This window comes from Dicentrarchus labrax, unplaced genomic scaffold (assembly GCF_905237075.1).
Source record: "Dicentrarchus labrax unplaced genomic scaffold, dlabrax2021, whole genome shotgun sequence".
In the NCBI taxonomy this organism is placed as follows: domain Eukaryota; kingdom Metazoa; phylum Chordata; class Actinopteri; family Moronidae; genus Dicentrarchus; species Dicentrarchus labrax.
The window spans coordinates 1,068,395-1,094,403 of NW_026136711.1; the positions used below are offsets into that span (position 1 = coordinate 1,068,395).

The 26,009-nt window shown below is 42.7% G+C and overlaps 1 protein-coding gene across 1 annotated transcript in view; it reads left to right on the forward strand.

The window, feature by feature from the left end:
- The first annotated feature begins 2,357 nt into the window (after window positions 1–2,357).
- Window positions 2,358–26,009, forward strand: part of dag1 (dystroglycan 1) — a 53,863-nt gene continuing 30,211 nt past the window's right edge. Inside the window, 2 exon segments of the mRNA XM_051415320.1 lie at window positions 2,358–2,792; window positions 17,522–17,589. The gene's annotated coding sequence lies outside the window, so the exon portion shown is untranslated.

A 26,009-nucleotide genomic window follows, 5' to 3' on the forward strand; every position in this document is an offset into this window, starting at 1 on the left:
GAGAAAATGTAATAAGTTGCCCTTCCAGTGGTCAAAACACATCTTCAAGGTGCCTCTCCAATTGAGGAAATGTGACCAAGTGCCCTCCAAGGTGCCCTTCCAGTGGAGAAAACACAACAAAGTATTTTCACCATAATGTCACCACGGGTTTTACACGTTGGAGATGTTTTTATTTGTTTCTGTTTTTCATCCTCTGCTCGTCAACCAGCCGCCATTGTGTTGTGAAAAGGTTTTCAAAGGCTCGGACACAAAGGGAGAGAAAGGTTTTGTATCCCAGCGCTGTTGGTTCGATTCCCAGCTCCTGTGAAAAACAGGTTGAAGTGTCCTTGAGCCCGACACGGAGCCCTGAACTGCTACCGATGAGCAGGTCGGCGCATGGCAAGGCCGTCGGTGTATGAATGTGTTTGTGTGACATTGTGAAGAGCTCTCAGGATGCAGTCCATGTTCCATTTACAATCCCCCTTCACACTGTTACATATTCTCCACCTTCAACAAAACAAATGCATGTTAAGTGCCTTGCTTGTAGGCACCTGTACGGCGTTCTTCATTCACTGTTTGTGTCAGTGACCTTCCATCAAAGCTCTGCTTCTCTAACGCCGGCCTACAGCGGGACCCGGTCCTGGTAAATGGAGGGATATCAACACTATGAGCTACGAGGGGCGACGTCTGGTTTAAAAAATACTGATGGTCACAATTCAGTTGGGTCCTGAGAGGTGAACTCCTCACAGAGCCATTACGAGGCAAAGCGCGAGGCTTTTATCACGCACAAAGAAGGATTTTATGAATTCACAGAACACTTAGTTGAGCTTTTATATCCAATCAAGCCTTATTTCACACGGCACATATAAAACCACTCCTGCAGCCGCCACTGTGTCCATAAAGTCAATATGAGCAAAGACACGCTAAGTTGGGCAAATAAATGAGGCTTTTACCTCGCAAAGATACAGATTTCAAAGGCTGTTTTTTATTTTTATGGTCGGACAAAATGGAGAAAAAGCAACTCAGCTGGCTCGTTACTCTCCGATATATCGATGGATGTTCACGGTGCAACGGTTGGATAAAATGTTGGTTATTATGCTGAATATTATATAAATATATAAACCTTATAGTGCTATAATTGTTTGCTATATAATGCTAATGAGTTTGTTGCTACGCTGCAGTTCCTCTAACGGCCACTAGAGGCTCCAGCAGTGAGTCAGTCTCCATAAGAACTAATAATAACTGTAATAACTTTACAGCTCGTTGGACTCAAGAGATTACAACTGTACGACTCACCTGTTTAAATTATATTAAGGATTAAAGTTAAAGTTGCAAATTCATCCAGTCTGCACAAACGCTGAGTCATACGTCACCAAACTCACGATCTTTAATGAATTATACAAAGACGCAACTATTTTTTTACACTTTTCTCACAATTAAATTACAAAAACAACAACGGACTAAAAGCATCAAAAAGTTTATCGTAGTTTTCTATAAAATCTGTAATCAGACATTTTCGTCTGCGATGATCCTGAAGTTCTCTGATTCACATTTTACACTAAATTTATAAAACTGATCAATAAACAAAGTATTAAGTAAAAGATAAATACACATTAAACCCAGTAAAAACGTTGGAGCTCTAAATGGATCAAATCTAACTTTTGTTTAGTCGTTGCTTCATTTTGATTTTTCAGAAAAATCTCTGTACATTAATATATTAATATATATATAATATATATAATATATATATTATATATATAATATATATTATATATAATATAAGTCTTTGAATAGAAATAATAATTGATATCCTTTTTAATTTTAGACTCAGGATCAGAAACTGTAGTGATCCCAGAGGAGGGAAACTGATTACAGCTGCTCATAAGACATTAAAGAAATATAAATATAGAATAATAAGAACATTAAAATAAATGTTTTATTACAATATCTAACAACAATATATATATTTATCATATTTTAGTTGATAAAACGGATAAAAAACTGAGAATAAGATCAAATGTTTAAACATTTGAATATGTCACAAACAATCAGCTCTACATGCAGATCGATGGATCGATGGATCATCACAGGAGTAAACATATCGATTCACGTGCTGGTGATCAGAGCGCGCGCCTTCAGAGACACAGTGCTGCAGGGGGGGGGGGGGAGGAGGGGGAGGAAAGACAAAGAGGAGAGAATATGTGAGCAGATATAGTGAATGAAAGAGAGGTTGGAAAAAAGTGAGAAGGGGGGGGCAGTTTGGGGGTGGAGTAATTCAGAGAATGCGAGGCACTCCTCCCTCCTCCCTCCCTCCTCCCTCACTCTCTCTCTCTACACTCCTCCTCCGGGTGGAAATTCATCCTTCAGGCTCGGCAGCGGACATTAGAGTGGAGGATCTCGGGAGGACGGGACGCGTTACTGAGGTCCGACAGCAGCAGCAGCCAGTTGGGTTCCCAGCGGCCACCGCGGTTCTGGAGCTTCTGGAGGTTCCTGTGATTTATTTCTGAACCACTTTACGCTTCACAGTCTCCGGTTGCTCTCCGGGATCTTTGGGGCTCTCTGTGCTCGGTTCTCCCGGTGAATGAGCCTAACTTTGGAGACACCCTGCCGGAGCCTGGAGGGGGGGACAGAGGAGGTCTGACACCGAGCACTGAGCCCGATATCTGCCCGCTGGACTCTGAGGAAAAAGGGGGGAGGAAGGAGGAACAACCGAGCTCCCCAGCCGAACAGCAGCCAGTCTTCCCTTTCTGTCGGACGGAGGAGGAGAAGCGGAGGATTACCGGGGAGGATTTAACGGTGGAGGAGGTCTGACGGTCAGTTTGTGCTTTTGAATGCTTGCTGTGTGGTTGTGTGGCAGCCTGCTCGGACCGGGGCAGCCGCTGGAGGATCCGGAGTGAGCCGGGGGGGGGACGCAGCCTCCCTCCACGGTGCGCTCGGTAACGGCTCCGGTGCGCTCCGCGGGGCTCTGCTCTGCGGCGGTGCAGCAGCGGCTCTGAGCTCGGGGATATTTTTAGGCTCTCGCTGTGTTATTAGCTGGCTCGCTGGGATACTCACCCCCAGCTCTCTCCGCCCCTCGCTCCCTGCCTCCTCGCGTCCTCTCCTCGCCTCCTCGCTGTCTGGGGGTGAGACAGCTGAGGCGTCCTCCCTTCCTCTGGCTGCAGACCTCGAACAGGTGCATTTTAAAGCCTGTAGTTGTGGAGGGGGAGTGTGGGGGTGGGGGGGGCAGAGAAGGGCCTCTTTTATCCCGGGGACCGTGTTTCAGAGGCGGGCTGGTTTATTTCTGGCGTCCTGCGGACGGACGGTGGCCCTTAAGGCTGGAAAATCCGCGAGAAAGTCCCGTTAAAGTGCGAGCGAGACCCCGGCAGTGAGTCAGTGACCTCATTCTTATTGATTATAGATTGCCTATATCGCCTCTAATGTTGCGCGCGCTGTCGCATGCGTGCCCGTGCGCGCGCCACTGTGAAGTTGTGTTACAGTGAGTCAGATTAAAGTCTCATTAAAGGCCGATAATTAGTCCCCGGACCCCCCCGGCAGGGAGGGCAGGGTCCGGGTCTCCGTTACCGGGAGGGGGAGGCGGCGGACCGGAGGGTGCGCGCCCACCTCGTCGTGATTCCGCTCACGTCGGCTTTACCATGGAGACGTTTGACAGCCTGCCGAGGTCTGGGTCTGTCTCCTCTGACCGAGAGAGACAAAAAAGGAAAGAGAGAGAGAGAGAGAGGGGGTGACAGAGGTAGAGAGAGGGGGAGAGAGAGGGAGAGAGGGGGAGAGAGGGGCTGCTGGGAGAAAATGAGAGGATGAAGTGTGAGGAAGCTGAGTGAGAGTAGTTTTTATTGAGGGTTGTAGTTTGTGTTTATGTGACACGTGAATGTGGCAGCAGCTATGGAAGCACATTGAGGCCAAAAATAAAAACATATCAGTGTCACTTTATAATGTAAAAACTTTACTGTTGTTATTTAATATAATAATAAGATCATTTAAAGTTATTACGACGATTCACAACAAGAATCACGTTCTTGTCTCAACGTATATATTTGTCGCAATAAAGCAAAAATATAAACATAAAATAAACAAAAGTTTCTTGTTATGAAAATAAATATTTGTTCTTATGATTTAAGTTTGGACGTCGAAATAATGTTAAAATAGCTTGTTAATGCTTTTAATATGTAACAATAAAATGTTATTGTTAAAACATGAAATAAACACATTTAGTTGAAGTTTATTAATAATAATTATTCAGACAAACAGTGAAACAGATTTTAATGTTCACTGTGTGGCAGCAACAAGCTCCCGTATGTTTATAACCTGGAGGAGCTACAGGAGACCTTTAGTGTCCTCACTTCGTCCTCATCGTGCAGCATCGTGTCCCCACAATGTCACTGATACTGGAACCAGAACAGTTCTGGTGTCTGAGGGCCTTTTTCCATCAGCGAGGGCCAGAGGCTGACGGTCTGGCTCCACTACAAAGGTGGTTTATTTTAGACATTTGGCTGTTGCAGTCTGACCTTTGAGGTCCTGGTTCAGTTCAGGTCTGCTATCTGAGTGTGTGTGTGTGTGTGTGTGTGTGTGTGTGTGTGTTAATGTCATGTGATTGTTCAGAAACACTCGCTCCGTCCCACTGAGGCACTGAATGAATTTAAGGACTTGATCGTTAAGTGATGGGCAATTTGAAGGTTTTTGAGTGGTCCCACGGGGGCCATTATTCCCGGTCTGAGGCCCTGGAGGTCCACCTATTTCCCCACAGCCCCCCCGGTGGATGTAAATCAATACGTCCTCAGTGGATCCGCTTGTGTTCGGCGCTCAGTGACGCAGAGCCGGCCGACCCGCAGCTGAACACACTCGCTGGTGTGTAAACAGGCGGCGTGTTGACGAGCTGCCTGTGATCCTCCACAGAGAGGAACCACCTCCACCGACGGCACCGTGCTGTTCACTCGTGTGTGTGTGTGAGTATGCAGATGAGTTTGTGTGTGTGTGTGAGTATGCAGATGAGTGTGTGTGTGTGTGTGTGTGTGTGTGTGTGTGTGTGTGCAGCTAACGATTATTTCCATTAGCGATTAATCGATCAGCTGTTTGAGCCGGTAAATGTCAGAAAATGTTGATCGCTGTCCAGGTGAAATGTCTTGTTTTTGTTCACAATCCAAAGATATTCAGTTTGCTGTCACAGAGCTGTGGTTCCCAACCTGAGGGTCGGGGCCCCCACTAGGGGTCGCCAGAGCTTCACAGGGGGGTCGTGAGGCCTTCTTGATTTTAAGGTGCTTTAACGATATAAACAGGAAGCCGATATTTGAGCATCTGGGGAGAAAAGTAAATCAGTCAGTGAGAAGAAAACAGAACATATTCACAGAAAGACCTCAAAGGTTTACACTAAAATAAATAATAAACCAAAACAATAACAGTCTACTGACAAATACACAGATTTCAAGAGCCAATAAGAGTTAAAATGTTGATCAATGACGTCCTCAGATGTCTCGTAACGTCCACAACTCAAAGATATTCAGTTTGATGTCTCAGAGGACAACAGAAAGCAGAAAATATTCACATTAGAGAAACTGAAATCAGAGAATTTAGAGATTTATTCATTAAATAAAATAAATAAAATCACTGCTGATTAATGAAACTATTCGGTTGCAGAACTCGAAGTGAACGTCTGCGAATGTGAAGCTGTAAAAGGGCGAAGTCGACTTTCCCTCGATGGGGAAAAAAGGGATTAAAAAACAGATTAGTGTCCCAGCAGCTGCAGTAAATAACCTACACACACCACACACACACACTCACTCACACACACACACACACACACACACACACACACACACACACACACACACACACACACACACTCACTGGGATCACCTGTGTGTGTGTGACTGTATTTCATCTGAGTGTCTCCAGTCTTCATGATGTTGTACAGAGGCAGAGCTGTGTGCTGACCTTTAAGGGTTAAATAAACTCTGTGTGTGAGAGTGTGTGTGTGTGTGTGTGTGTGTGTGTGTGTGTGTGTGTGTGTGTGTGTGTGTGAGAGAGAGTGTGTGTGTGAGTGCATTTATGTATCAAAGAGTCAACACTGGCAGAGCCTCTGAAAGGCGCCTCAGTCTTCAGGAAGGAGACTTCTCGCCTCAAGAGGTTTTAGATTACCTCCAGCGGCCGTCGCTGCGACCGTCTCTTCAAGGTGATGATCAGTTTAATAGGTATCGAACGCTGCTGCGTGAGATGTAACGCACACTTTGAGCTCGGAGCAGAACAACAAAGCCAAGTGGGCGTGTTTCTTCGTGAGGAAACCCTGGACGGATGCTTCTGGTCTTTTTTAGAACCGCTTACATAATGTTTGATGTGGTGAGTAACGTCTGACCCGAGGCGGCCAGCAAACATCTGCATGTTAGTTATTAGAGGGGGTCAGAAACCGGGTTCCAAGGGTCCTGGAAAACCTGGAAACGTAGAGACGAGCTATCAGGAATGTCAGTGTCTGTAGGCCTTTTTCACAGCAGCCATAAATAGTCGCCACTGACACCAATTAATGTTTGGTTCCTTCAGGTCAAACAGTATGAAAATGGAAATGCTTTGTTACACTAAATGGAACAGAGCCTTTATTATTATTAGACCTGTGTTTACCCGACTGCTTCATATCAGAATGGCTGCTGTGAAAAAGGTCTAATTAGGAAGCACGGCGACGACAACGAGGCCGAACTTGAGGCTTTATATAAGTAATGTAGCATGTTGTTGATACTATGTATGTCTGCCCCTAGTGGTGGCTGGGTGAGTTGCTGTAGCCGGTCAGTAGCAGACTATGTTAGCATTGTGTTAGCTCGTTTATGAGCACACGTTGTTTTATGTTGAAGAATAAGTGAAATGGTTCCCACGTTAATATAAAGAGTGTGATGCTAAAAGCCATTAGCATGTTAAAGGCAATTCCCATCATGTGTTAGCATTGAGCTAATAGAAACTTTGAAAATAATATAACGTTTTTAAAAAATCGCTCCAACAGTAAACAATCAACAATAAACATGTAAAACAGGACAATACATTTAGTTAGCATGTTAAAGGTAATTCCCATTATGTGTTAGCATCGAGCTAACTGACTCATTACTAGTTATTTACATAAATGTGAAAATGGATCCAATATATTGAATCCTAACCGCTGTATGGTGATAAACATGGTATGAGATTCACTGTCGTATCGTTTATGGAAACAATGAAGAAATAATTCTCATTACTTCTGAACCAGCCACATGTGGCCTTTAACACCTGGATAGTCTCTGTGCTAACAAGGTTGTCTTTCATTTATCCAACAACAGCTTTGGTTTTATCCCGTTTCCATGTTGCCAAACAAGATTTACATCAAACATATTCCCCAGACACCCTCCTCCTCCTCCTCTTCCTCGCTGCTGAGGGTGTTTCTTCTGTCTACGTCTGAGCTACTCCCTATTTCAGAAATCAATATCATCCAAAATAGGATTGACTTCCTCCTGTTATGAAACACCTTGTGTATCCTCCACACGATAAGTCTAATCTTTCGCCTCCCTGCTTTTCAAACTTGAGCAACGAGTGCAGAGAACGATTCTTCCTTCGGCTTTAGAGATCAGGAGGGGTTTTATTTCTCCAAAGCTTTTTGGAGGAAGGTGCATGTTGCAGAGTAAAGCCTCGCTATCACGTTGGGAAGATGAGATTTAGATCCACACTTTCCCTCCCGGCCTCCCTTCGGTCCTTCTGGGCTAAAAAAAAAAGTGGGTATGAGGCATCGCAGCGGTCCTCCTGCCTCCTCCTGCCTACAGTTGGCTACGTTTCTGTCGCTGTGAGTCACGCTCTCGCCGTGGCTCAAACACTTGTCGATGCACATACGGCACATTTGTCAGAACCGGAGAATAAAAACAGCCACAGGATGTTTTGAAGAGCCCCGCGGGCTTTAAAAGGTGTGGGGCTGTGGGGCTATTCCTGGCGCCGCTCTCAGCCCGAGATAACAACAGAGAGAAGAAGTGACCGGGCTTCGGTTGCTGACGTTGGCTCGGGGAGCAGATTGGGAGTTTGTTAGGGAGAGCTGAAGTTTTTTAACTGTTGTCATGGTTTCAGTTTAAAATAGAGGCCAATGTTCAGTCTGCTGGTGGACGACACTTAAACCTCAGGACTCAATGTTTCACCGTTTATTTTAAATACAAACATTAATACAATTATAAAAATATCCTGTGAATGTCAGTAATCATAAAATGATTCAAACACATACAAATATTTAAATACATTTCCAAATCTATAAAGATTTTATGTAAACTAAAAACTGTTTTAATTATAGAAAATTACAGTATTTTTGTGTTATATTACAATTATTTTTATGTGTGTTGTGAAAGACAATATCACTGCGATCATGATGCTAATATCTGTGAGCATGTTAATGGTAATTCCTGTTATGTGTTAGCATTGAGCTAACAAACTAAGACCTAGTTATTTATATATATGTAACATCAATCAGGAATCTAAAAATCCTGAAAAAGATGAATGATTGTGATGCTAATTTCTGTTAGCACGTTAACAGCAATTCCCATTATATGTTAGCATCGAGCTAATGGACTAAATACTAGTCATTTGCAATGTAAGGAATATAAACATTGTTTTAAATAAAGAATCCAGACACTTAATTGAATGTATTTTCCCGCTCAGAGCAGCTCCCTGCTTCGCTCCGACTGCTCAACATTTAGTCTGTGCTGCTTTCTTTTGATTGCAATCTACAATAGCTGCTGTCATGAGCTGTAATTCTTTATAATAATACATTTCCTCTGGGTTGCAGCGCTCGGTGCAGAGCCTGTCAGTCTGTCAGAGCTTATGTTGTTTCCCCCGCTCTGCAGACGAGTCTCCAGCTGCTGCTTTCACTCACCTGTTGGGAGCGAGTCGACGTCACCGACAGCCAGACAGCGCCGTACGATCAGCGCGGGTCTATTTCCGCCGCAACGTGTTTCCTTTAACGCGGGGAAATGGTCACTGTTAATTTAAGCCGGTGTGGAGATTTGTGCTTCGTGTCAGTGTTTATAAAAGTTCACACACATCAGAGTTAATTTAACAGTTCTGAGCAGCGGCCCGGAGCCACAGGCTGCAATCAACACCTGCCAGCTTTAAATAATCGTCACTGGAGCTGTCACTCTCGTCCACGCTGCGCTCACAGGAAGTCGCTGCACACACACTTTATTCTGTGAAATCATCGTCACACGGAGGGAAATCCACTGATCACAATGAATTGATCCTGATTCCACCGAGCTGCGGCCACAAAGGGAACACGATGTAATTGAGGGATAAACAGCGGTGGCGTGATGAAAGAGCTCCTGATGGACTCACTGTACCACCCGGCAACAGTCCTCTGTTTGTAGTTTGAAATCCATCCTCCAGGACCAGGACCAGGAAGTTTCTATTTTAAAGTCCACATCAAATGAAAAGTGTCTTTTTAAGATCACATCCTTAAAAAATCAACATATTTGTATTTTTATAGTGAAATCCTGTAAAATGAAGTGTGGCGCATGTTGGATTGATTTATGGAGTTTACTGATGGTTGCTAACGTTAGCTCACTCAGTCCTGTATTCCCCGTCATCAGACCGTCCTCCGTCCCGGTCTGTCCGTGCTGTTTTTATAGTTTCTGATTGACCATAAATGTCTTTCTGATGCAACAGCAGCACAGTTATATCAGCTCGTTTCCAGCAGCCGTAGACACAAAGCGTCCAGGTCGAGATGGCGTGGGGAAATCATACGTCTCTTTTAAAGCTCAAGCTGTGAGCACAAGGGAGCGTGACAACATTTCTGCCATGTGTATACGGCTGTGGAGCTATTAAGGGTGTTGCTCCTAGTGGCAGTTTGCCGTATAATTGCAGCTGACATAGCTGTGTAGTGCTGCAGAGGGAGACGGCGCAGCAAGCTGGTCCAGCCCATAATGAGCGATCAGTGGAGCTAACTGCTCAGGCCTGGATGTCACTGATACTGAGGCCATTTTAGTGCCGGAGCTCAGCAGGGAGGAGGATGCTCCTGCTGCTGCTGATGCACACGTCTCCGCAGTGACACATAATATATATAACAGGACCACCTCATGTTTCATTGTTCAAATATTTCAAGATTATCTTCACACACACTGCAAGAAGGGAAGGAAAGACAGTAAAAAAGCCTCGTTTCTTCAAAATGAGTCTTATTTTTTGTCTAAAAAGAAAAATAATCCTGTTTAAATTAAGAGAAACTGTCTAACTTTGTCTTAATAAGATATCACAGCTCATATTGAGTTAGATTGAACCAGTAACATCATTATTTTAAGAGTAAGACCACAATAACAGAAAGATTGCTAATTATTAATCTTCTATTAAATTAAACATTCTTAAATTCAGCTCAATAAAAGAAAACTGGATTATATTTATGATATTTGGTTCAGGCTGTTTTTTACAGTGTAGTTTTCGTCCTGTGGCTTTATTTTATTTCTTTAACTTTAAATTGTTGCTCGTTGCCTCCAAGGAGAGAAACCTTCCACGATCAACAGATTAACGTGGAAACATCCGTCTCATCATTCGAACCTCACAGAGAAACAGACGCTTATGGCGGCGTTAGAAGCAGAAATGGCGGCTGTGTGTGTGTGTGTGTGTGTGTGTGTGTGTGTGTGTGTGTGTGTGTGTGTGTGTGAGGAAGCGGGATGGCAGTGCAGTCATTAGTTCTGGGGCATTAACTGCTTATCAGTGGACACTTTTATTAGCCCCCTTGTTTTGGCTGGTTAGCCTTCTGGACATGGAGCCAAATGGCGCTCTGAGTTACCCGGTCAACCATGGAGGAATTCCACCGCCACGCCAGAGCCCTTAATGCTGCGAGAAGACCTAATTGTGTTTCGACTTCCCCCGACTGCAGCAGACGCTCGCTGTGACACGTTTCACCCTGCGTATGATATCAGCAGGAAGTTATGAGCCGAACCTCTGATACAGCTTCTCATCCAGGTATCAGGATAAATCGTCCTCACACACCTGGAAACTGAATCTCTCCTGGAAATGTTTCATTGATTAATCCATCCATCGTTTCTCTAAAAAATAGTGAGAAATCTCTCGTTATGTCCAAAACCTGAAGTTGTTCACACATGTGAGGAGCTCAAACTAAATAATTATGTTTAAAATGGACTGACAACAATTAATCGATCAATTGTTCGTCAGAAAACCTCAGATGTCTCGTTCAGAGATACTTAGGAGCAAGACAACCTGGAAATGTTCACAGTTGAAGAGCTGGAACCAAAAAAAGTCTCATATTTTCTGTTTAAAATGGTCTGAAAACGATGAATGGATTATCAGCAGTGTCAGAATAACTGATCAATCGATTGGATATCGCAGTATATTCAATCATAGTTTTTGCTGTTTAAACTGATGTTTCTCTGTTATTATTGAGGTTTTTAGAGCTGCAGTTTATTGGTTGGTAGCTGATAAAGTTAATAAAACTTCCCAGAGGCAGAGAAGTGAATGGAAGGTTGTGATTGATTATCGTCCCGTCGCTCTGTCCCGATCAGGATCGGTCCCAGCCGTCTTCAGCCTGTGGCTGTGGTTTGAAACATGAAGGAATTCTAGCACTGACGTATATTTAGATGTTTTCAGGCCGTTTTTGAAACACATGTCGAGGCGTGTTGCTCGGTCCTCCGTGAAGGAATTCTGCCTCAGCCTGCCGCTGCCGTAACCATGGAGACGGGTCTGGTTTGCAGAACGGGGGGGCGGCGAGGGTCTTAAACAAGAATTTGAGTTAGTTGTGTTCGTTCAGGCTGAGATGAAAGTGCAGATATTTATCCGGTTTACTTCCCTGACTTGGAGAGACTGAGAGGCTGAGTTATCCTTCAGGAGGCGTTAACAGCGAGAACCTGAAAGAGAGGAGGACAAAAATCTGATGTGTGAGGCGTTCGCTGTGTTTAAGACTGTTTGTGTTCTTCGTTATTAAAAATGAATAACTGCAGAGTGACTCAGAGACGAGCAAGAGACGTTTCTCACATATTAGACATCTGTTTTGTGGACTTGTGTGTGTGTGTCAGTGTGTGTCAGTGTGTGTGTGTGTCAGTGTGTGTGTGTGTGTGTGTGTGTGTGTGTGTGTGTGTGTGTGTGTGTGTGTCGGTGTGTCTGTGTGTGTCTGTGTTGTCAGTGTGTCAGTGTGTGTGTGTGTGTGTGTGTGTGTGTGTGTGTGTGTGTGTGTGTGTGTGTGTGTGTGTGTGTCAGTGTGTGTGTCAGTGTGTGTGTCTGTCAGTGTGTGTGTGTGTGTGTGTAGTGTGTGTCTGTCAGTGTGTGTGTGTGTGTGTCTGTCAGTGTGTGTGTGTGTGTGTGTGTGTGTGTGTCAGGCAAACAGCTCAGCCCTTCCACCTGGCCGGCAGCTTTTAAAGCGTTGGCGGGAGGTAAATACAGCCGGTCGAGGAAACGAGAGTTGAGAGAAGCTGACATGTTAAATCTAACAGTCAAACACCACCTGTGTGTGTCTGTGTGTGTGTGTGTGATTGTGTGTGTGTGTGTGTACACATCATGTCACACTCACACACTCACAAACAGGAGCAGGGGCGTTGGGTTACACACCTTCTGCAGGTTGGGACGAGTTAGCGGAGACACGTTCCAACAAGAAGTTTGTTTTATTCTTCATCAGTTTGTTTATTTTGTAGAAAAAGTTATTACACAGTTATTGTTTGTTTGTTTGTTTGTTTGCTACCGTCTCGTTCACAGACGTTCAGTTTACAGTCAGAAGAGAAAGAAAACCAGTAAAAGTTCACATTTTAGAGGCTGAATTTTCTCTTCTAAATGGACTAAAAACGATCGATCATCAACATTACCAATTATTATTGTGTCAATAGAATAATTGATTAATTGATGAATCGACCATTTTTGTTGTCTGTTTAGCTTTTATAAATAAAGTTTTTCTTTGTGCTCAGAGCTGCAACCCCTAACCCTAACCCAATCAATCAGCTCAAACGTGTTCAATCTGCAATCAAACAGAAACAGAGAGAATTAAAGAGTTATAATCAGTTATCAATAATATTGATCAGCTTAATCGCTTTTCACCCTCCGAGTGACTGAATTACCAAAATCAGGTCGATGTTGACTCTTTTGAAGCATGTGTGTGTCTCCAGAATCGGTTTTAACGCAGTCAGATTGTTCGACTCCTGGAAGGTCGAAGCTGAAGGAACTTTATTGTGGAGGGTTTCCGCCACCAGGAAGTGAACATGGGGGGGGCTGAACGCTCATCTCTGAGCCTATTTGCACATTTGTGTAACGGATCAGGATGTAATGAGTCACCCATTCATCCCATTATTCACCCACACATTGATCCCTTCATTCATCCACCCATCCAGGCGTTTATCCCCCCCCCCCCCCATTCATCCGTCAATCCGCCTTTTATGACGGGCAGTCAGTCAAAGGGACGAGCTGTCGTCTGCCAACGCGCTGATGATTCACCTCCTGTGTGTGTGTGTGTGTGTGTGTGTGTGTGTGTGTGTGTGTGTGAACTGTTCTCTAAAATATTGACAATATCAGCTCCTCCAGGATTTTGTTTATTTTGGTACTGTCAAAATATCTGTATATTTACAGGGTTATTCCCTATTTTACAGATTTTTAATTAAAATTACATAAATAATAAATTTGCGACTGTAAATAATCATCTTAGTTAAAGAAAATCTACTTTTTTTTTTACATAAAAGTACAGTCAAAATACAGACACAGACACAATACACAAATATTTTGTATAATTCTGGAAGTTTTCACAACACAAACGTTGAATAAATGTTGTTTATCAGTGTATAAGCATTGGTAAACTGTCCAAATACAGTTGTTATCAGTGTAAACAGCAATAATTACTGTAATCTCACAGATAATGACTTTTATTACAGTTCTATAACTTTTAACATTCACATTAAAATAATAACAATCCAATAATAACAGCACTCTGCTGTAAATGTCAGTCTGATTATTTGTATTATAGCAGAGTTCACCTGTATTTATAGAGCATTACATTAGGTTTACAGTACAGTTACTGTATTTTTTGGGCGGTTGGTTGAGTTCCTCATCATCATGGATTAAACTGATGTATGATTTATGTGTCGGGGGCATTAAATCCCTTTAGAAACATCCTCTGCTCGTCCTCTCAGCGTTGAGCTGTGAGGAGTGTAGTAGCGGGATGTCTCGATTGACAGGACTGCAGTAATATGGGGGGGAGAGAAATGGGGTTAATAGAAAGCGAGAGAGTGGGTGAGGAGTGGGTGAGGGGTTGGAAGAAGGACAGGTGAGCAAAGGTAGCAGAAAATGGAGCGACAGAGCAGTTTAATGTTCCCGAACGTCCTTCAAGTGTTCACTTTGACCTCCATTTGTGGCTCCGGACCTCAGAGGAGGAGGAGGAAGGGGGAGGTCGCTGGAGGGAGGGGTTATTGTTTACATAGTTGCCGCCTCAAAGAGCGTTATAATTTAATAAAGCGATAATCTTCAAGGGCAAACGGATCCTGATGCAGAGTCGAGGTTTCTTTTAAAGTTTATCAGAAATAATCTGAAGTTTTTTTATCAGTCAGCTTCTAAAATAACCTCCAGACTTTAAATCACAGGCTGCAACTTTTACTGCAGTTCAGATATGTTCAGACTCTTAACAAAGGCTGTTTAACTCCACAGTGACATATTTAAAACCTGCTCCCATTATTACAGCTCATTGTTCCCGGTGCAGTTTTCAGTTTTTCTAGCATCTGATTTGACGTTTGTGGCCTCAAAAAACATTTTAAAAACCATAAAATAAGTTATTTCTGAACGTGGCTCAGCAAGTGTCTGTACTGTAAACAGATAACACTGAGAACATTTTATTCTTGTTAGTGAGTAATTCAACCTTTTCATTTGTTTGTTTGCATCCAAAGGACAAGAAGGCAAAAAGTAAAAAGTCATCAGACTGAATTTAACTGTGTACTGAGAGAAAGAAAATATCCATAAACCTGCTGTGATGTTGGAAGTTTTCAGATTTTATGCAGATAATGGTGTGTTCTTTGTACTATGACAAAAAGCATTATTTTGCCTTTACAGTGTAGTATACTGTAGTTTCTTTACTGTAGCTGACTGCAGGCACATTTACCGTGAATAATAAAAGAATAAAAGGGTCCCAAATAAACGGCTGTCAGGTGAGTTAAAGCAAATAAACACCTTAACAACCTCTAACACCAGAAACAGAGTAGTAACATCAGAGAAAAACATTTCCCAGCCTCCAAAATACTTCTGCATCACAGAAAAAATGAAAGGGCCAAAGGCGCTCTGCCATCGTCTGCTCTGTTTAAGTCCTGAGACTTCAGGAGGATTTGTTGCGCTTGAAGTTCACCTCAAACCAGGTGTTCAGCTCGAACCCTCGCGGCCTCACACTGAAGTAAAATGCCAAAAACACCTCTTAGTTTTTTATCTTTACAGTGAGAACTGGACGTCATTCTCTACTCTGGAAAACCTGGAAATTTAGAGACTAGTTTTCCAGTCATGGAAACACCCGGAAATGGATTAAAATGAGCAAATATTTCACTCTACGCCTCAGACATCTACGTATTCAGTTTGAGAACCAGCGCGATACGACACCAGACGTGGAACAAACTTCTATCAAGCAATGTTTTTAGCATCAGGTCTTTTTTCCCGGGCCGAGAGAGACGAGAACAGAAGTGGAAAAATGTCTTGTTGTTAATGAATAACGTACACAGCAATGTTAACTGTACGTGCAACAAAGACTTACTTCTGCTTTACATAGGAGATTAAAATACTGCAACTGTTCCTTATGGGCTGTGGCCAAAGTTCTGTTACTTTCTCTCTTAAATCAGAGCGTCTCTCTCGTCGTTCATTATAAAGCTGCTGTCACACTAAAACACTGCAGCTCTGGTTGCACTCGTTCATGTTTTGATTTCAATTATATTTCGATTAATTGTGCAGCTTTAAGTAAAATGTAGTGAACTCACTGCAGATTCACTCAGCTAATCGATAAAAACGGAGGAACTGCAGCTCAATGTGTCAATAATCGGTCCTGCTGGAAGACGCATTGTTAGAAAGTGGGAAGCCGGATATTAAATGCAAATCCTTCAGAAAGAAAGAAACAAATGAGGATGTGTGTGTTTCATCCCTTTAATTTAAAGTAAAGACAAAAGACAGGCTTGTTTTTCTGCTGTTTGTTTACAGAGGAGAGAGGAAGAGAGGGAGGGAGGGAGTAAAGTCTTCTTTGAAGTACAGTAATTCATGCGTAGCGTCCTCCCTCTGCTTCGTTGTTATTCTGAGACGTTTGCACATTCAATAGCGTAGCCGATACATTCATTGTTTGCTCTTTGCTATCAGAGGGTACAGCACTGCACTTTAAAAGACTGTCACCCACTTACCCCCGAGAGGGAGGGAGGGAGTCATTAGGGCAGGGAGAGCGGGGGAGACAAGCGAGCTGGCTATCGCACCACTCAGCCGCGTGTTTGCGTGTGCTGAATGAACATATGTGTGCGTGCAGGTGTGTCGGCTTTACATGATGCTACATACCGCTGTTGTCCCAGAGGCTGCAGATAAAAACACCAGCAGATTCCTCTCACTTCCTCTGTGAGGCCGTGCAGGTAGGAAGCACAGCCCTCTCCCCTGTATGTATCATCCACTTACACGCAGCTCTTTTTAGCCTCTTGCGTGCACGACTGAAACAATCACTACCCAGTGTTATATTTACGGTCCCCGCAGGATGAGCTGGAACTACTTTTCATGGTGTGCTGTCAAGAGGCTGACATTGTTTCTGAGGGAAGGATTTCAACCATAATTGTACACAGTTGGACAAACTGAAATACTGTACGGATATCTTCACTTTGGTTGTTGAACAAATTCCTGCACAAGATGGTTATTGTTGTTAGTGGTACTTTGTGTTTAGAGCAACATCTCGAGGGTCTTCTGACTTCTGGTTCTGGTCGATCTGTAAAACTGCTCATCGTAAAACAGTGTAGGATTTTAGATAGCGGTGGTTTAGTTCCAGTTCGTTCCATTGACTCATTAAGATGACCTGATACCATTACAGAAATGTAACTTACACAGGGCTTTGATGCTTTCCATAAGTTTAAGTGATTTTGGATTCAATTCAATGTGAAAGAAGTTTAAATTACTTTTAAAGTGTAAAGATTTGATGTTATTCACATAGAAAACAAGTTTATTGTTATTCTTTAACTTGAAATACGTGTGTGTATCATTAAATGTAATGACAACAGTGTTTTTGTTGTTTTTTTGTCAGACTCTGATACGATACATCAGCTCTAAGCTAATATCAGCCTTGCTCTGATGCTAACGTGCTAAAATGCTAAACATCATTATGTTAATATGAGCGCAGAACTTCTCGTCCTCTGCTCGGTATCTTCTTTATTTCTCATCTTTCCCGCCTTCAGTTCTTTCCGTCGTTCTTAAATTTCTCATCATGTCCCGACGCGCTCCCTTCCTCCTCATCCTCGACTCCATCCGACTGTCCAGTGATTGAATATAAATGTACAAACTCTGCCTCCTCTCTCTCTCTCTCTGTCTGAAACATCAGCTTTCAGATTCCTCAGCTTTCACTCACTGACGCCGTTTGTGGTTCTTTCTTTTTTAGATAACACAAGTGCGATGTCACCTTGACGCAACCTTCTGCTGCACGGTGCCCCTGAATCCAAACGTCTCGTAAGTCTGCAAATCACATTTTAATTCCATCAGAGAGGCTGAAGCTGTTGAGCCAAAGACAGAAAACTGAACTCAGATAGTTCCTCTGTTTCTGAGACCTGCAGAGACGAACCATTCCCGTCATCCAACCCTCAAACACGCCATTAACATGCAGGTGTAGAAGAAATAAGTGAACAGTCACTCACCTCGACGTTCTCTCTCTTGTGTTTACATTTGCAACAGTTTAGACGGTTCCAGGTTTGATCTCTTGTGGCATTTACCTAAATCCCTTTACAGCGGAGCCTTAAGTAACGTTGAGCGCGGGGGTGAAAAAGTAAAATCTGGTGATAAATATCAGCTCGGTGAGGCTGCCCAACGTACTCGACTGTGATAAATTTAGCAGACGGGGGACGTCTTTAGCCTAGCGAAAATAAATCCGAGCTGTGGTACCTTTTTAAAACCCCGGCGAGCTGGAGGTCACATTGCTCGGTCCGTAAGGCTTTCAGCCGCGGCCTGCTATTATCATTGAGATAAAGACCAGATCCTCGGAGCGGAGACATCTGCAGTGACCATGGAGGTGGAGGGAGAGTCGGGGGGGGGGCAAAGGTAGATCTGAGATACTGAGGCTAAATGAGCGGCTGGCTGCAGTGAATTATGTGCTTCTGGTGAACAGAGCGGGCGACTCGCTGTATCGCTGACAGTACGACTGGATTCATGAATGAGTCAGTGAACGTGTGACTGCCTGACAGACTGATGGAGGGAATGAGTTTGCTCGCAGGCTGACAGGCTGACAGAGTGAAGGAATAAATGCTGTTATTGATTATTGGCTGCTGGGACTTCAGATGGTGTGTGGACCGGCTGAAAAGCAGATTTGTGATTGACGTGGTGCAACTGACCGATCTGCTAACAAGTGCAAAATCTGAGCAGAGACGTTTTAGATTGTGTGTGTGTGTGTGTGTGTGTGTGTGTGTGTGTGTGTGTTGAAGTGTTGGAGGTACATTTGGATGGAAAATTTCAAAAAAGATACATCTCCCCAAAAAAACCTTTCATAGCACTGTAGGAGCTTTTTAAAGTCACTCGTGAGGATATTGACCACCATCATTATCCCCACAATGAAAATTCACAACAATAAACTTATTTTTATTACGATACGCAATAATATCGTAGATTTTCCTTAAAAGTCACAAAATCATAAATGAGGTAATAAAACTACAAAGTATTGATAAAAAACATATATTATGTAATTGTTTGTTTGTTTCCACGGCACACCTGCACACTATCTACCACTGCACCAAAGCATTATGGGAACTGTAGTACAAGTACAAAGTAAGACAAAGAACATTAATATTAACTATTGATCCTCTTTATGTTCATATATTTGTCTATATATATGTGCAGACTCATTAAAGGTGGGAGAGATGAGGGTTCGGGTGAATCCTCGCAGGCTGGTTTTCTGGCTGTTTCTTTGCCGACTGGCTGTGTGTTTATGTATTTATAACCCGGCAGTGTAAGCCAGATAGCAGAGACACAGAGATGAGAATTGATGACCTGCGTCACCGGGGGATGGGAGGAGATGGCTATCAGCACAAAAACTCATCACACAAACACACAAGGACACGGATCCATAGACACACACAGATATACAGGCGAGCGGACGGTGCATACGTGCGCCGTAGCTTCGGGTTGATGCAGTATCCAGGTCACTGCGGCGTATATTATCGGGACTGTACCTGCACACAGCTGACCCAGATTAGTCCTGTTTATCTTGGAGGAGACGAGGGATGTGTTAGCAAACTCTGAACACCTGAGAGCTCCTGGAATAGATTCTAGCTTGTTTTTAACCCCAGAAATACATTTACAATCTTCTTTTTGTTTGTAAACAGAAACTAAATGTTGAATATTCTTCCATAGAAACCGCTGTCACTACAATTGTGTTCACGACTCAACTTATAAATGTTTTATCTTTGTAAGTGTTGCTCTCTTTTAAAGGAAAAAGGATTGTGCAACCATCAGTTGTCACAACGCTTAAACATCTAATTACTATAATCTATTCAAACTTTATATATATTTATAAATATGTGCCAATAGCAATAAGACGATCAATCATTAAAGTCCTTAAACTAAACATTAAACTGCCACCAAAGCACATAATGAATAAGCTATGGATATGATAATTATCAGGTGTTTTTATGTTTATTCAGTTACAGCCGACAAACGATCGATTGATTATAATTTATTCATTTAACTCGATTTCAAAATGTTTGATTTGATTGATTTTAAGATGGAGTCAGAGCTGTTCTCAGTGTGTAAAAACTACAGGTTAGGAAAACAAAGTGATAAAGTGGTTGATATTAACTTTTTTCTCCACCTATTTTATTAAAAATAGGTTATAAATGATCAATAATCATCGATATCAACTGAAGTCTGTCTCATAAATCGTGCTCATGAACAGCTCCTCTCCATCTGTGACGGGCAGCTGCGTCACCACGCTGACGAGGCGTCCGTCTGCTCGCCAATAGCTTCATTGATCGCTCAAACAAACCGACAATTAATCATCACTGATTTAAAGAAATGTGACGGAGAGAGAAGTTTATTTTCTGGAACACACAAATGTGTTTTGACATAAGCAAACTTTTCTGTTTAATCTAAACTGAGACAGTTTGTGAGCTCCCACTCTGACACCTACTCTTATAAAATGATTCATAATGTAAAAATAAAGTTTATCTCATCTCATAAAAATAGCTGCGTGTTTGAGTGAAGGTCAGACAATTTGTCCCAAAACAATGCAGCTTGTTGTTTTTTAAGATAATTTGTGGTGCAAACTAACTTCTCAATAACCTTTTCTTTAACCTCCGACTATATTTAAGTCTAAAAATAGTCACAGTTGGGTTATTTACCCCCATCAGAGCTGTCAGAGGGAAAACAGGGCACGTTCGGAGGGAATTGGATGGCACCTGGGAGGGAAAGTTCATGGATTGAAGCGGACCCTCGGATTAAAGGGCACAGATTAGTGTGTGTGTGTGTGTGTGTGTGTGTGTGTGTGTAGGAGGTCTCGTGTTGCCCGGCTGTCATTTTCTGTCACACTAGCAACTGTCCCCAGCTGTCCATCTCACCACACACATGCAGACACACACACATTCAGACACACACACATGTGACCAGCTGTCAGTGTGTGTCAGGTCTTCGCTGGTGGTCCCAGTAGGACGGACACACACTCACACACACACACACTCACACACACTCACACTCACACACACACACACACACACACACACACACACACACACATATCTTTGTGTTTTTGGCTGCGATCGCATAACATAACAAATACAGAAATTCTTGTGTTACTACGTTGTGGGGACCTGTCATTCCCAACCTTTTTCTTCAATCATTGAGTAAACAGACTATATTTTGTGGATATTTCATATTATATTCAATGCATGATAATAACAGTAAATAAACAGTAGAGAAAAACTGATACTGCAGGAAGTTTGTGTAAAACAAGCGATTTGGATGAATTTTGAGCAGATTATTTCCTGTGAATATTGATCAGAGATGAGTTTTCCTGATATTTTTATACAATTCTCTGTCTGTATTCTGTATTTTCAACAATCGTATATACCTAACAGTCTTCCTTTTTGAACATATGTGTGTTTTCTTCTCTCTTAACACTTCTATTCGCTGTTTCGTTGTCCTGGAAACACTAAAAATGCCTGAAAAAACATTGTTTTCCAGGTGGATTTTAAAAAGTTACATAAAAGTTATAATATGATCAACTGTTCAGTGCAGAGTCACTCCTCAATGTCACAGACAGACAGCCAATCAAATCAAGCAATATGCAGCAACTTCCTTCCTGTTTTAATGCGGCTAAATAGGTTAGCTAGCTAGTTAGTTAGCTGTTGAGACTGTGAGAGCTACGGAGCAGGTGTGTATTAAGGGGGTAAACCCAAGCACTGCCTCACCTCAACCAATCACAGCTAAGTGTCCACTCCTCAAACAGCCCTTTAAACCTGTGTGGTCCAGCATTTCGGGTCCCCACAAAGCTGTCAGACCCCACAGCGAGCGCCCGGTGTTTGGACCCCAGGAGTGTAGTAAAACAAGCGGGAAACACTCACACAGATACAGAGGCAGAAAACACAACTTCAGCAGTCTAATTGGAGTGAAATGTAATTACTCCTGCTACCTACACATTCTTTAACAATAATTGTGTTTCCTCCTCTCTCTCTCTCTCTCTCTCTCTCTCTCTCTCTCTCTCTCTCCCTCTCTCTCTCTCTCTCTCTCTCTTTTTGTTTAGTCTCTATGTCCCTCTCTCTCTCTATGATTGTTAATTCTTTCATGTTTCATTTTTTGCAGCAGTTGCAGGGTTATAATTAGCCTACTGAGATGCGCAAAGCGTCGTGGCACTTTCCCCTTATGAGCTGTTAGCCTTCACACACACAAACACACACACACACACACACACACACACACACTCTCTCTGTGAGGCTCATAAGCAGGAAAGCGCTGATGCTTCGACGCTCCAAAACACAACTCTAATCAAAGTGGACGTGTGTTTGGCTGCGTTCGCAAAAGAACCGCAATTCCCATGATTCTGCCTGCTGGTCTCATTTTTATTTTTTTATTATTTTTTTTGTGGCTTCGCCTCAAATTAAATGCTCATTTCGAGGAACCTAAAGTGCACTGAGGCCTGTGGGGGACGAGAAGGCTTTACAGCAGCACAGTTTGACAGTACAGGACACATCAATATGAGCAACGTTTCACAAACGGCGGGAAGTCGTAGGGTTTCCTTTCATCTCGCTCAAGTTCACGTTCTGGTTTGAATTCTTTTCCCGATGGAACAGAGACGAGGGTATTTTTACCGCTGACAGGCAGGTGAAGGGCACTTCTGTGGTAAAACAATCTTGTTTTCGATGCGAGGGATTATTGGGCAGATAAGGATCTTTGTTTTTGGAGATAATAAATGGCGTCCCAGTCGCTGCAGGTCGCCTGTGTAACTCAAGACAGACAACAAACCTTCCCGGTGTGTTTCAGGAAGCGTTGGGAGGTTCCGGAGGAAGCTGCACCTCCTTCAGTGTGTCGGGTCGCAGTTTCCCTGTGGGAGTCTCTGAGCATCTGGAGTTCAAAATGGCTTCAGAATGATCCATACACTCGATCCGCTGCCTCTGTTTTTATCCCTATCTTCTCTCCTCTGAAGTTATCCTCTATTATTTTATCAGCGTACATTAACTGAAGCAGAGTGACACTGGAGATGAATCATAAAACAGGAACAACCTCCTTATATGAGTTATATTCTGTATTTAGTTGCAGCTGCCGATCCACTGAAACCATAAATGACACTTTAATGTCATGAACTCTTCGTCCTGTTTTACAGACTCAGATTTTGGACACATCTGTGCCTTCGAGCGTCTGCAGGCTCTCTAAGAGCTTCCAGATATACATCAATATGGAAACTGATACCAACATCAGGCCCCACCCAGGAGGCTGCAGAGAGGTGGCGTTTGCTGTTTTCTCGGCCTTCTGTCGTGTTGTTTGTGGCTCCGCTGGCGTTTTCCCACAACTCCCCGTGTTTTATGAGTCAGGTTCACATCTGCTTCCAGAGATCTGAGCGGCTCCGATATCGAGGAGCGGCCGGAAGTTCCCGTCAGGAGCTGTTATTCCTGTCAACTGTGGGTCTGTAGTTGTTTTATTATTACAGGTTCCCTCCGTGGAGTCCTGACTCCTGCTGATCTCATCTCTGATTTTTATTTTTGTGGAATTAATTAAAAGTTGTTAATGTGCATTTGATTAGAAACTCACTGGATCAGTGAGGATCTGTTCCACAGCAAAGTTTCACTTAACATCTAATTTCATTTGATGGGTGTTTCTGTTCCTGTTTCCTCTCCGCTATTCTTCTCTCCTTCCTCTCTTTGTTTCCTCTCTTTGTTTCCTCTCTGATGATTTATAACTCAGTTTCAGGCTGAGCTGGTTCAGTTATTGGCACACAGACTGTCTCCTCTCGGCCGTATGTTCACACATATGTCCCACTCTGCTAGCCCTAGCAGCTAACAGCTAGCAGATAGCAGTGCACAGGCTCTGCATTGTCACTGTGTTTCCTGTTCCAACTGCAGCTAGTCACAGATGTAATTATGAGATTCATTTGCACACATTTCGGAGGTTGGATGAGTTCTCGCACATTTTTTCGCACAGTTTTACTGCTGATGCTGTGTTTGAAATCCATCCATAAGTATCCAATAATGACTTCTAAATGATCACAAAGACGTCCACTCTCTCTCCCACGCTATAAAAGAACAATGCAGACTCCTTCTGTCCTCACGCCGGAAGCATAATCTGCCTCTGCTGTTTGCACACTGCAGATCGCTCAGGGTGACGGAGCCGGATAAACACCTAAAATGTGCTTAATCTCTGTGTTAAGTATCTAAATCTCATTGTAAAGGTAAACCGGATTGTAATGTGAAAGCCACCTCCATCCTTTCCTGTATGGTTTAAATACATGGAAATATTAATAAAATTACACAAACAGTCTGTGAATTTAACATTTTGATGTAAAATAACGCGAAAAGTCTGTGAATAATCATAAAATTACTGTTTATTTATAGAAAATTTCATTTTTTCATATCAAAACTAAAATACATTTGCAAATCTATAATCAATATTTACTGTTTATTTAATAGATTAAACGGTTAAATTCAAGTTTAATTCTGTTAATACATTTTAAAAATGATGTAAAAATAGTGAGTTGTGTAATTTTAATGCATTAGTAAGTTAACAGACAGATATGTTGTATAATGATGGAAGTTGAATAAATGTTGTTTATCAGTGTATAAGCATTGGTAAACTGTCCAAATACAGTTGTTATCAGTGTAAACAGCAATAATTACTGTAATCTCACAGATAATGACTTTTATTACACTTCTATAACTTTTAACATTCACATTAAAATAATAAAAATCCAATAATAACAGCACTCTTCTGTAAATGTAAGTTGTTTTTTACAGTGTAAAGATCTTTAATTAAACATTATAAAGACAAAAACCTTTGTTGTATGTAAAATTTGAGTTATTTTCTGTTATTTTACTGTACTTTTAGCTCCAGCTGCAGGAATATTTCCGTTCTCCTGCCAGCAGTTTGTGTACGTATCCGTTGTAATATTCGCTTGGCGTCGGTGTCACCTGTCAGTCTGGGAGCTTCCTCTTCCTCCTGTTTCTCAGGCCGCTCTCGTCCTGTCGCTGCCAATAATAGAGGCATCAGCAGTGACTTTGGGGGATTGAAAGGTGACAGGAGGAGAGAGGGAGGGAGGGAATAACGGGCGGAGGAGTTGAGATTTAAAGTGCTGCTGAAGTGCCAATGTTTCATCCTTGACAGATCCTTCCTCTGATTGGCTGCCGTGGGGGAATTTTCTTTCCTGTAATTGGCCGCTGAGTGGCGTTTCCGTGTCCTCGTTGGTTTCTGAGGGGAATTCCAGGAAAGGAATTTCCTTCCTGATTCAGACCGTTGGAGTGTTTGTGTGCGAAGGGAGGAAACTAACCACAGTGTAGATTCATTAAGTCAATAAAAGACGTAAAAGAACAAAGAAATCAAATCAATATACGTTTATTTATCTGGATGTAATTTGTGTAGACACATTACATAACAAACAGTAAACAACAAACAAACAGTAAATAACTAACAAACAGTATCTGTCCATCATTCATGGACATACTCAACCTTACAGCCCTCTCCATGTTCCCTCTCCTCGTTCCCTCTCCTTGTTCCCTCTCCTCGTTCCCTCTCCTCGTTCCCTCTTCATGTTCTCTCTCCATGTTCCCTCTCCTTGTTCCCTCTCCTTGTTCCCTCTCCTCGTTCCCTCTCCTCGTTCCCTCTCCATGGTTCCCTCTCCTTGTTCCCTCTCCATGTTCCCTCTCCTCGTTCCCTCTCCACGTTCCCTCTCCTTGTTCCCTCTTCATGTTCCCTCTCCTCGTTCCCTCTCCATGTTCCCTCTTCATGTTTCCTCTCCTCGTTCCCTCTCCTCATTTCCTCTCCTCATTCCTTATCCTCAATTATTGGCATTCTTTATTTTGTCATTGGTTGTCAAACAAAGTGCCAATTAGTTATTTGCTGATTGATTACAGCTCTAATTAATATGATAATTGGGGGTTTTTATAGATCATATATACATATATACTTTATATAAACACGTTATTCAACCAGTTTTTAGTGTTTTTCTGCGGCTTTGTCCTCAGTGTTTGTCCTCGGTCTTTGCTCTGTGAGATTTTAGCGACTGTCTGTCGGACGTCTTCCCCACAGTGAACTCACCTCCTTAAGTCAGGAACTCTGTGTGTGTGTGTGTGTGTGTGTGTGTGTGTGTGTGTGTGTGTGTGTGTGTGTGTGTGTGTGTGTTTGATACCTGGATTCCCACCTTCAGGGGTTTTTTTCCTCCCTTGGGAAGGAATCAAAGCCTTTCT